Below are 9,634 nucleotides of genomic sequence, written 5' to 3' on the forward strand. Positions count from 1 at the left end.
TGCCATATATATTTTCATAACTTACTATATATCTATATATATATATAAAAGTGAAAGTTTTTGTGTGTGTGTCTGTGTACATTTCCCTACGCAATAACTCTGTACATTTTAAGCCTACACATTCGAAATTTGATATACAGGGGACTGAGATTTGGGAAAATCGATGGGTTTTCGGCCAGAAATTTGGCGATTAAGGGGTCAAAGTTCAACGATTTGACCATTGAGAACTCTACCAAACTCCTCCGACAATTTTGAGCCTAACACGTGAAATTTTAGATATAGATTCCTTGGACATGGATCTAACTTCATAACTTTATTTGAGCCCAAAACAATAAATTTTAAGGGGTCATAATAGGGGTCAAAGTTAAAAAAAAGTGACCGTTTTTTTTTTTTTTTGTTTTGCTCAGCATACACCTCAAAACACCCAGGCAACGCCGGGCACCCATGCTAGTATATATATATATATATATATATATATATATATATATATATATATATATATATATATATATATATAACTGAAATATATATATATATATATATATTTCAGTTATAAATATATGGTGTAAAACTAACTATTCAAACGTATCCTCGTAAGGTCAATGTCAACAAACCCCCGAAGGATGCTGACATGGATATACCTGTGTTTGCATCTTCATGTGTTTATTTGAAGCACTTCTTGTTCAACATCAAACTAATAAAAGGTTTCCTTTTTACCGCATCCTGTCTGACTTGTGGCGTTTAGATGAACCTCGTTTTCTCAGTCAGAAGGAAGTGATTTAACAGGAAAAAAAAAAGATGAAAAAACACATATCATCATAATAATAATAATAAGAAGAAGAAGAAGAAGAAAACAAGAACAAGAACAAGGTAGACAGAAAACCAAAGTAAAGAATAGAAGAAATCATAGAGAAATAATAATAATAATAATAATAATAATAATAATAATAATAATAATAATAATAAAATCCTGTCAAATCGTAGACTTTGCTGTCCCAGCTGACCACAGGGTGAGTATGAAAGGAAAGGAGAAACGAAGCAAATACACAGAGCTAGCCAGAGAGTTAAAAGGGATTTGGATGATGAAGAAAATCAAAATAGTACCGATAATAGTAGGAGCACTAGGAACAATTCCGAAAAACTTCAAAAAAAGAATGTCAGAAATTGGAATCAGAGGAATAACTGCAAAAGTACAACGACTAACGATAATGAAAACGACTGAAATATTAAGGAAAACCTTGGATTTGGAAAATAATACAATAAGACAATATAACAAATAAGGGAATGAAGAACACCGAAGCTGCATATCTACAAGTTCTACACCCCCCAACATGCATCCCCCCCATAGTTTCACCACCGCTCCTCCCAATAAAAAAGTGACACCAAAGAGCTGAGAAGGGTCAATAAGATTGAAAGATAATATTAATAATAATAATAATAATAATAATAACAACAACAGTAGGAGCACTAGGAACAATTCCAAAAAACTTTGAAAAAGAATGGGAGAAATTGGAATCAGGGGAATGTCTGGAAATATACAACGAATAACAATAATGAAAACAGCTGAAATATTAAGGAAACCTCTTGAATGCGGAGACTAATACACATGCACGGATTACACAAGCTACTGCACAGATAAAACAAGAAGCGTTACATGGAACCAAGAACATTGAAGATGCATAACCATAAGTTCTCTATCCCCTCTCCCATCTCCTCTCATTACCCAATCACTGCCGCTACCCCCAAAACATGAATGAAGCCAAATAGTAGAGAAGGGTCAAAAAGGATGGAAAGACTAAGGAGAGAGAACTGACCAGACCTCCGCTGGACAAGTGTGAAGAGAACTAGGACCTTGTGGAGGCTTATTGCCACTAAAATTCCATTTGAGACCAATGGCCGCTGCCAGCGAGAAATCAATGGTAAGCGGCTGTTGCGATAATGCAAATTCATTGGCAAATGATATCAAGAGGTGGAGAGTACTGGAAAACTGCGGGAACTTGTTGTCACCCAGCTTCCAGGGAACACCACAGATTGTTTTTAAGGAGAGATCCTTTATGACCTGTGTGAATGCTCCTTGTGAACCAATAAAAATAATTCCAAAATTTCAATGGGGAATGGAATCCGGGAAAGAAAGCACTAACAAAATCTCCACTTGATACGTGGGACATTTGAATAGCTTGTGGCCACTCAAATTCAAGTGAAGACCAATGATAGCTGCTGCAATGATACTAATTCATTTGAAAAAGTTATCAGAAGAGTACAGATCTAGGGGAGACTTGTTGTTACCCAGACTCCAGGGAACACTACCGGTTGTTGTTAGTGATGGTGGCCTGTGTGAGAACACCTAGCGAATGCAAATAATAAAAAAAATAATAATTACCCATCTATATAGTATCACAAAGTACTTTTGAAATTCGTCTGTTCATAAGTAAATTGAAACATGTGATTGGGTAACAAACAAAACAGAAATAGGCAGAGAACACATTAATAAGTCAGTAGTTTCGCCCACTAGATTTCGAAGACTGTTTTGTACCCTATCAAGGCAGGAAAGGGTGTTCTTAATAGCTTCTCCCAAGATGTGGTAATAGCACTTTCATCTTAGGACACATTTGGCTTTTGTATAAATAGAAGACTGCATTGGGTTGTGAGATATTGTACTCCTGTTTGACATTTGTGTGTTTGGGGTTTTTTTTTTCATGAAATCTTATGTGACTCAGTCGACTCGCATTTGACAGAACTTACAATATAAGTTGCACGAAACATCATGCTGACATGTGTCTGGTACTTTCAGCAGTGACATCTTCCAGAAAGTATGTTTCACGATGGAGTACTCGATTTGTTTTATCTCAATTTTACTGCAGCCATCATAGATATGTTTTCGCCAGGCTAATCGCTCCAAACACACCACTTTCCAGTCCTCTATATTCATATCAGTAACTTTAAGATTGTCGTTTACTACATCTTTAAGGTAGCTTTTTTATTTGGCTTGTGTGTCAAACCCTTACAAGCTGCAATTCGTCATGTAAGTCTTGTTTAGAAAGCCTATAATCGTCCATCATAATAAAGTGTGATTTTAATTAAATTGCAGTTGAAATATGTACGTATGCACATATGTAACCAATAATCTGCGTATGATTAACAGAATCAAACAGACCTATTGATTATTGAGCACTATTTTATAAGCATTGGAGTTTCATTGGATTAACATCTAGGAAACAACAATAAACGTACTACTATATATATCTAACCTGTGTCAATCGCTTTATTGCAGATTAGTAAAATATTAAAATTTCTCTAAATATACGTCACAAAAAAATGAAAATTGTACCATCAAAGGGTTGGCTTAAGTTTAGTTATTTCCGAAAATTTTTATTCAAATTCATGCTACATTCACGAAGTTATGGCATTTTATTTATTATCAAAGAAATTTTACTGTCCATCGCTTTATTGCAGATCTCTTACAATGCTAAAAATCAGGAGAATAAAGGTTATCGAAAAGCAAAGGATAGTTGCTGAACTTGCAGAAGGATTGTCCATCAAAAATTTAGCCACGGAGCTGGAATGAGATCCAAAAACCATGGTGTCATTCTTGAACAACCCGAACATCAAATTCAGAAAAATAAGGGCATCAGGAGAAACCTTTTAGATTGTGATATTCGGAAAATTCATAGAGAAGTCAACCGAAACACAAACAACACCAGTGCTTTCGTTTTTGCAAAAACTGAAATTGCTCCAAGATCCAGGTATGCTCGATACAATGTGTTGAATGAGATTGCAAGGAACATCAAACCTCTTCCAATACCTCCATTGAGCAAACAACATAGGGAAAAAACGAATGTCTTGGACACTGAATTACATGAAAATGGATTTCCAACAAGTCCTATTTAGGGATGAGGCTCATGCTACTCTTGACGGTCCAGATAGATGGACCAAAGTTTGAAACTCGAATGGAACTCCGACCCATTACAGAATTGATCGCCAATAAGGAGGTAGAGGCATCATGTTTTGGCCGGAATTATTGGGGATAAGTTGGTTGGATCATTCCGAGTGGCAGTGGGTGTAAAGCTTACCAGCAATGCATACACTCCCTTTTTGGATAATCATTTGTCGACATGTCTAGATGACCTACAATTGTCACGTTGCTTTCAAATGATTTTTATACATGACAATGTACCCTCCCATTCTGTTTGGGACGACTGCATCCTTTCTTGAATCTATGGAATTCATTGGGGAAACTCTCATGACCTGACCACCGTGTTCTCAAGACCTTAACCCCATTGAATATCTCTGGTCAATATTAAAAAGAGGAGTTTATGAGGGAGGAGAGCAATTTACTTCAAATGATACCTTGTGGAGGAACATAGTTGATGTTGCTAGAGCTATATCTCCTTTTAAGATAAAAAAATTGACTTCCTCGGGGGATAAAAAGGTGTGTTAAGTTATTTTTAAAAAATGGTGGATATGTCGATAAATAATTAATTTATATGAGGTCTATACCTAGGATATGTTTTTTTTTATCATTCAGTGACAGAAAAATATAATGAAAAGTAAAGTTCGCAAGATAAGACATTGTATGTTTGCCCTAAAACAACATTTTAAGAAACCTGCAATAAAGCGACGGACAGTAGAAATCCCTTGATAAAGAATAAAATGTCATAACTTTGTTAATATCGCATGAATTTGAATAACATTTTTGGAAGTAACTAACCTTAAAGGAGTCGTTTGATGATATAGTTTTCATTTTGCTGTGACGTGTATTTAGTGAATTAATGATATTTTACTAATCTGCAATAAAGCGATTGACACAATTTATATATAAATAAAGCTCAGCGTCTATGTGGGTGTGTTTGTCTATCTGTACATGAATAGTAACCTGTATGGTTTATTATTATACAAAACTGAGCTCTTACAATGATAGAAGAGGTATCAAGAAGCAAAAATGAGCAGAATGGAGTCACGCCCTCACTAATGGGGGAGGGGCTCCAAGCGGAAAACCCTGTTTCAGGTAGAGCTACACAAATTACCAGAATACCCCACCATGGGAAGGGGAGGATTTTACCGGATTACACCGCTCATCTCTACCAACGTGATAGAGGCCCCAGGGGGGGGAGGCACTTATAATTGGAAACCCTGTGCATGCTCACACTATTTGATTTACATTTGTAGAGTTGCCAAATATGGCAGGATAACCCACCATGGAGTGGAGAGAGGTTTTGATGGGCTACAACGCTCAGCATTACCAACAGGGTAAGGGCCACAGAGGTGTTCTTTATAGATGTGAACCCTATCCAGGCTCACACTGTTTGATGTAGAACTACCGAACTTGCCATGATGACCCCACCATGGGAAGGGGGAGGTTTTTACATGTTATACGGGTTACATCACTCACTTATAATAATGGACGTGGGGTTTAGTTAGGGTTAGGGGGTCACTTATGATATAGAACCCTTATTAGTGTTCATACTTTTGTGTCTATAAAGATTCCCACTACTGCCCTCACATGTTCGTTTGAGGGGCTTATTTTCGTTTTGAACCCCAAAAATTTGAAGCTTTCCCTTTTGCACCCACACCTCCTTTTTAGAAACTTTGATACTTTTATAAATCAGCACATTTTTTGAAAGCTCTTTTTACACCCAGGCAACAACGGGTATATCTGCTAGTATATATATATATATATATATATATATATATATATATATATATATATATATGAACAAATGATTAATAAAACATGTTAAAAGACATCTTGAAAAAGAGTTAAAAACATATTTAATTTTAAAAAAGGAAGCACAAGATAAGTGGATAGTCCTTAATGCGCGGAGTTTCGAAGAAATACTCTCTTTCTCATCAGAGGGCAGGAATTAGCAAAATGCAGGATCGGATTTTGCATATAAAAGTATTTAATGAAACTACAATAAGTCACAGATCTTACTTGGTTAAAAAAAGAGTGAGGTAAGGGGAACAGGAGGCAAAAGAAAAATGATAAAAAGATTTCACATGAATGGATAGTCCGGTGAAGGGTAAAAATCCAAAAATGGTAAAATCCAAAACGGTCGAATTTAAAATTTCAATCCAATGGGTAAATTCCAAATGGTCCAAAATAATCCAAAAGGCAGAGTTCCTTGGAAAAAAGCGCAAATGGAATGAATTCCAAATCATTAAAAGAAAAGCACTGGAGATAATATTTAAAACACGTCTGTCAAGGCTTGATGAATCAAAAAAATTAAGGTGAAAGTTTAAATTTGAAAAGCAAGGTCAAACTGACCCAGACAAAAAGCTCGAAATATATATATATATATATATATATATATATATATATATATAAATGACAAAAAGCCTATATTCCAAATTTCAAGACGTTGTCCATGTTACTGTTGATTTCTTTCAGCATGTTAAAATGTTCACTTCTTGACTGCAACTGCTGTATTTCTGCGCTATGAAACAGGTGCTGTCAAGAATTGAACATGTTAACAGGCTGAAAGAAATCGACGGATAGATGGACAACATCTTGCAATTTGGAATATAGACTTTTAATGAGTTATTTGTATATGCTTTGTAGTTACATAGAGCTTCATAAATTAAAGGATTGGTTTAAATGAAAGGTGAAATATAATTTTCCCCATAAACATATATATGTACGGTAAAATCACATTAACACATCGGTTCTCACCAGATCACCGAAGTTAGGCAATGTTGATCCTGGCCAGTACCAGATGGGTGGCCATTTGGAAAGGCTATGTGATCTACGTACCTTCTGCTCCTTCTTTTATCAGATATTTTGATTATTGATTATCAATACTTATCAAAGACATTCCGATACAAAATCTATCTAAGAACACTGTCAGGCACATAAAGTATATTTGTGTAAAATTTCAGAAAAATCTGCAAAGCCGTTTAGGAGTCTATAGGGAACGACCTCACACTCACACACACAGAGACACACACACACTCACACACAAGGTTCCTTTTATATAATACTATAATAGAATGAAATAGAATAGACAGATAGGTATTTTGAGCAGATATATTTTATTTTTTCTCTCTTTCGTCATACATAAAGATGCAGAGTCGCTGTATGAAATTAAATAAAACATCCTAATGTCACTTTGGATAATACGTTAACATCTTATTCTATTCTTAAACTAATATATTAACAATATTTTAACCATATTTTCATTCATTTCTTAAGTTTAACAATTGCAAATTTAAATGTTTCTACCCATGTTTGGTACTTGCACTCTCTTTTCCACTTACAATGAAATAGAAAGCACAGTAAACTCCTTTTCAATTCTTTTGCAGAGTGTATTCTTTCAGTAGATATATGTATATCCTTAGTACTAACTCCATTAATCCTAACTACCTATGCGGAGGCACAGAAATGCCTGATTTAGAACCCAGGCATGGGGCTAACTCTCTCGGTGCTAATGGACTCATAGATCTCCTAAGGTCATACATCTAGAGAAGGAAAACTTGAAGGTAAACCTGTGCTATTGACCTCGTACGTCTTGGCACTAAATAAACAGGGGAGGGGATCCTCTTTAGTCCTAGTCGAAGACCTTCTTAGAGCTGGTGACTTAAACAAATTAGCGATTTCCAAACCTAAATTTCTTAAGGAGTAGATAAGCTCTACCTATTGCCAAGCTTTCATACTCTTTCATTGCCTATTAGCCAAGCACAGAGGTGTGATCACAGGGACTCGACAGTGACACCCAGTGTTTGACTTTGTTTCTTGACTAGGGCATGAATGCCGTTCCTAACTCTTGCCTCATTCAAATCCTCTAAAACTGGATATCTTTGGGGTGCTTGATTGCAACATCTGCCAATGTAATTGATATGAGCTGCTATGTCTGACAGGTTGAGGGTACTGGTTTGACAGTTTGTCTGGCTGCTGTATTCCAAAAGGAGCCCTAACTCTTTGGTAGATCTCTTGCTTCATCATCATTTTTATAATATTGGAATGGATGTAGTGCCATGTCGCGCAAGGAAAAGAACTCTGCACTCATCTCCCGTTTCCTAGAGTTTACATTCGAAATATTCTCTCCTTGACTAGAGAATCCAAACTGGAACCAGTCGACCAGGACTCCATGTGCTTTTGACTAAACCTGCAACATAGCATTAGCTAATTATATTTTCTCTGTTGTTCTCCCTCGACCCATAATTGTACCCTAATCAACTACGTATCTGACAGCATAGATGTAGCACTCTTTTTAGGCACTAGCGCTCCAGTACATGTATTTGGAGACTTTTATGCTTACTACAGTAATTGGCCACATTTACTTACATAGATCCAGCTGGTAACATCACACATAGCTTGTCTATATCCCATTACCTATCACAGGCAGTTATGTTCCAAGACAATATCAACATGCCTCACTTCTAGATCTATTTTTAACCACAGTTCCCAATGATTGTGTAACAAATGCCCATAGCACACTCATATTGTAATAATGGTAGAAATCACCCTAAACTCTCAACCTGAAGCTGAAGAGCCATTACTCAAAACGACAAGTACTATAAAAAGGCTGACTGGGAACCCATCAGGGATCACATGAGAGATGTTTCATGGAGTACTATCTTTTCTCTTCCTGTGGAACAGTGTGCAAATGGGACTACTGAATGGTTCAAGGCAGTAATTGAAGCGCACGCTCACACAGAGAAGTACTTTATCAAACTACATTCTCCACAATGGTTCACCTCTGATTGTGCAGCTGCTGTTGCTCAAAGGCTGTCTAATATCAATAGGCAAAAGTTTGTAGAAGATAGAAATAATTGTAAGAGAGAAATAGCTGCAACAAAGAGAAGACATTCCAAAGTCACCAGAAAATGCATTGAATTACAGAAATTAGGAACTCGTGAATTCTGGAAAATTTATAACAGTATAGTAAATAACAGGCAATCAAGAATTCCCCCATTACCCAACAACATTAAGATTGTCTGTACAGCAACCGAAAAGGCAAATTTTCTTGTCTAACGTTTTGCCTTCCACTTCACTTTAGGCCGAGAAGGCCACCCAGTTCCAAATTTCCTTTTGTAGGACAGTAGCCACACTCGATGATCTGAAAATCACTTCTTCCCTTGTTCATAATGCCATAAAAAGTATAGACATCTCGAAGACATGTGGGCGTGATCTTATCCTTGCTATACTCCTAAAAAAAATGCTCTGCTGAGATTGCTTGTGTGCTCTTCAAGCTCTTTAACAAATGCCTTAACAAATCTTGCTTTCCTGACTGTTGGAAAATTGCTTTTATTGGTATCAGTTTACAAGTACTCTGGCGAATTAACTGACCCACTCAATAATCGCCCCATTAGCCATCTCCCTTTCTTCTGCCAAAATCTTAAGTCCTTAATTAATCAAGTCCTAGTCCGCCACCTCATAGATAATAAACTTTTATCCGACTGACAGTATGGATTTAAGCAAGCACGTTCTATTGCAGATATCCTAACTGTAATCTCCGAACATATATGCCAAGCACTGGATAAGGCAGGAGAAACTAGGTCAGTAGCCCTGAACATATCTAAGACATTTGATAGGGTTTGGCACGATAATCTTCTCAGGAAAATCAAATCGTATGGTGTTGCTTGATGTATACTTAAAATAATCAAATCTTTCTTAGATAAGAGAAAAGTGCAGGTT

Source organism: Euprymna scolopes, chromosome 16 (genome assembly GCF_053919585.1).
Source record: "Euprymna scolopes isolate OS-2025 chromosome 16, ASM5391958v1, whole genome shotgun sequence".
In the NCBI taxonomy this organism is placed as follows: Eukaryota; Metazoa; Mollusca; class Cephalopoda; order Sepiida; family Sepiolidae; genus Euprymna; species Euprymna scolopes.